This window comes from Nematolebias whitei, chromosome 20 (genome assembly GCF_014905685.2).
Source record: "Nematolebias whitei isolate Nwh7 chromosome 20, NemWhi1, whole genome shotgun sequence".
Lineage (NCBI taxonomy): Eukaryota > Metazoa > Chordata > Actinopteri > Cyprinodontiformes > Rivulidae > Nematolebias > Nematolebias whitei.
In genome coordinates, this window is record NC_056517.1 from 2,705,855 (window position 1) to 2,709,995 (window position 4,141).

Below are 4,141 nucleotides of genomic sequence, written 5' to 3' on the forward strand. Positions count from 1 at the left end.
GTTTTTTTCTTTGTAATCTGTATTTTTTTTACAATTTGTATTTTGTTGGATGTAACTGGGACCCTGAGTACATAGTTTTGTTCCTTCTCATGTACCATATGATGTGAATGATAAAGACATTTGACCTTGAATTAATGATTGTGTTGAATAGAAGTAGTTAAAGTTGTAGCTCAGATGCTTTTAGTCAGCTTCCATTTGTTTTCCCACTCATATGTTGAGAAAATAGAAAAAAAAACTTGATGTTGCAGCTAATTATTGTTCGTAGGAACAAAGTTTGATTAGTGCAGTTTTTTAATTAATAACCCAATCTGTCATGTTCCTCAGAACAACTCATTGGAGGCTGAATTAACCCACTGCTGCTGTCTGTTGATGAGACTGGAGCAGTTCACAAATGAACCATGGTGGCATGTAAATGCTGATATCTGGTTGCAAAAATGGTACAGGAGATTGACAGGGAACTACTGAACGTGAGAAAAATTCAGTTAATGTCAAATCCATCACACACAACAAACACAACACAACAAACCAGGAATGGTTAAAATTATGCATTATTAAATTGCTGCTGGTGGAGGTCTGGTTCCGGGCACAGGTCCAATCTGCAAAGGTGTGTTAGTGAACTCGGTTGGACTGTGAAGGTTCAACTATAATAAGATGATAGTCACTAACCTTCAAAGTCAAGAACGAGACGTAATCCTGTAATTGTTTGCAGAGAATGACATCAAGCGCTGTGAGCAGGCAGAAGCAGAAATCCAGAGGATGATCCAAAAGGCATAGTCATGATAATCATAAGCTGGGTTGGTACCGTGGTCAGATGTCAGAATCCAGAACAGGCAAGGGCAAGGCAAGAAAGGAAAGGAAAGGAAACCAGAAGACAGGCGTGGGGTCGAACCAGGAGAGACAGACAAGGTTATGGCATGAATGCTGGACATCTAGTAACTCAAGGAATTTGATAATCTGGCAACAAGGAAGTGAAATACAGAAGCTTAAATAGTGAGCTGAACAGGTGCATTGAATGAGTGCTGATTGCTGTGGAGGAGCAGCGTTGGTGTGGTGAGAGGTGGCAGGATCAGAGCATGAAGCAGGAGAAACAAAACATGAATCATGATCTAGGGCAGGGAAAAACAGGAGTTGTGGCCTGAGGGGGCAAAAAAAAAACATGGTAGGTGGGGACTGAAACGTGACAGAATGCACTTTGTTTTAATGTTCCCTATGAACACTGGAGAAACTCTTTTTTTTTTTTTTTTTTCATTTACCCTTTATTTATACAGGTAGTCTCATTGAGTCACGAGAACTCATTTTCATTATCGTTTGGATAGATATTTCACGAAGCACAGAAAATATTTTAAATAATCTCTCAAAAGTCACTAATTTGATGTAAACATACAACTAATTGTATTTTTGGTCACCCATTTTAAGACAGGCATCACAGCTCATCAACATTACCCAAGACCTAAAAAGGCTTTTTTTTTTTGTTTGTTTGTTTTGTGTTTTTTACATATAGTATTGAGCTTAAATTTGGTTTGGTAATATTTTTAGAGGGCCATTTCCGACAAATACATCAAGAACATTCTAAACATCACACAACTTTTATTAATATTGTTGTAGTACATTTATTGCTAAGGATAGTTTAAAATGATGGCAATAACTGTAAGAATTAACACTGTCTATTAGCGAAATATATCATGATCAACAGGGTAGATTTTAACGAAACACAACAAATAACCATTGCTTATACAGCTACAGCATATTAACTTTGGATTCACCCCACTTTAAGAACACTGCAAAAAGTAAGCAACTTTATTCAACATAAAGGCTGTAACTCATTTTTTTTTTTTATACATTCACAAATATTTAGCTAAAATGTGGCATGGTAGTAGTTGTGTTTTATTGCCAACAAATACTTCAAGTGCTCTCTCAGGATCTTGAAAATATCTCATGCGATTACACAAATGATCATTTACAAGGTGTAACCAAATTGGCTTTAAATTTGTCACTTGTCAACATAAGATAAAGTTAGTTTATAACTCTACCATTACAGGTGGGGTCTGATATGCATTCATTTCTGAAATGCTTGTCCTGTAATTGAAAATAGGAATTGAAGTGTGTGTAAATGTCAGCTACACAACCCACTTGAATTACTGAAATCTTAAGTTTTCCTACACGTTATCAGGAAAAGCAACAAGAGCTATAGTTCCTCAGTCATTATTCAGTAAATATTAACACCTTGTCTAGGTTTCTGCCACAGCACATTCAAAGGCGTCCAATGTGCTCATGACTTCACAAGTGGATATGATTTACTTTCACATGCTTCACATTATTCCGAGACTGCTGTTTTCCCCGTTAGGGAGATGAATCCATTCGCTGATGATTTACATAAACACCTGTCAGTGCTTTGTCTCTCACTGACACCTAATGAATTTCAAGCTCTGTCTGTTCTTCCTTGTTCACTTCCCCTCCAGTCAGAAGCTGCCCTTTGCTGATGCTGGTATGTAGATTTTCGTCTCACTTTCTTTTCTTGAAATTGTATCCGTCAGGTTCAGGAGGCTTCGTCCTTATCCTCATTTCAGTTTTTTATCTATTGTCTGCTGTATCTATATTAGACCACACTGAACGTCTCATAGGTTTGAAGAATCTTTTGAGAGAACTTTGTCAGTCTGAAGCCGGTCTCAACTCCACTGGAGTGCCAATATCTATGGTTTAGTAGATTTACAGTTTATAAATGCATGGAAGAAAAAAAAAAAAAAAAAGCATCATCCTTTTTAGCAAAAAGAACTACATCTATCTCTACCTGACACCAAATCTGCATTCCTAGAGATTAGGAAATAAGAATTTATGATGTGCTGATGGCATAAAATAAAACAGAGATGAGTGCACTGAGGGACCAAGGATTCTTAGGGCTTGACTGTGATGAGTTGGTTGCTGCCTCAGATAGTTTGTTATAAATACTGCCTCAGACTGACTGCTATAGGAGCCATGCATCACCTGGGCAGATAGACCAGTGAAGTGATGATGCATATGTCCTTGGCATGGGGTTGGGGGTTGGGGAGGGTGAGGAGGGCTCATAGCTTTTATCTCCTGTGAGCATCAGCAGAGAATAGCCTTCGTAAGGTCATCCTTGAAGGGGAAACATCAGTGGAATATATTTTTTATTGTATTTCATTCAGTAGAAAGGCTTTTGTACAATTTATAAAACTGTTTTGTTTTTGTTTTGTTTCCTGCTAATAAAACTAGCCAGGGTGCATTTGGAAAAAAAAAAAAAAAAAAAAAGTTTAGGATGCTGAATGAGCTCTGGATTGTCTGTTAAAAGTGGAGGGACAGCAAATGTAATGTAGTTTGACAACAATGAAGCAAAGAGCCTTTGCTAATGATAATTCAATTGTTGAACAATTTTCATTAATGACATTTTGTGATTGGTACATTCAAATATGATTCAGTGGAGGTAAAGGATAATTCAGTAATGTTCAGATTCTATAGAACTTAAACCTGTATAATGTTTCAAAATTTGATTTTGTTTTTGGTGAAAACTAAAGTTCATTATTTAATCCTAACTCGTTATGGGAAAGTTTTGATGCATTTGTTTTTTATTATTGTCAGACATCATCAAAAAGTATGCCTTTTTGCCCAACTACTTTAATATGGCATAAAAAAATGCTGGAAAAACAAAATATTTAATTTAATAATAATTTAGGAATGCAGCTTATATAAAATGACAGGACAATAGAATGTACATGACCATACAAAAGTATCTATTCACAAAATCATTATCTGTTAGTATCTATTGAACAAACCCTGGTAAAGATGGTGGCATAAATGCTGATTAAGTACTATACTGAAAATGTTTCAATACATAAAAAAAAAAACACTTAGGTAAAAGACTAATTTACACATGGCTACAAAATAAAATGAAATGTGATACAGACTGTAACAATTTAAAGCATATAATACACCAGCTAAATGTAATATATTTCACCAGTTGCAAAATGCTAAATGGAAAAGTTCAATATTTCCTTTAGTGCAGGATTAAAAGTGTTTTTAAAGATGGAAGGAGAGGAACTTATCTTAAAGGTATTGATGCTCTGAGGATTATTTTACAGCTAATAGCCACACTGGACTCAGTGCAGCACCTTCGGTCGTAGACTGA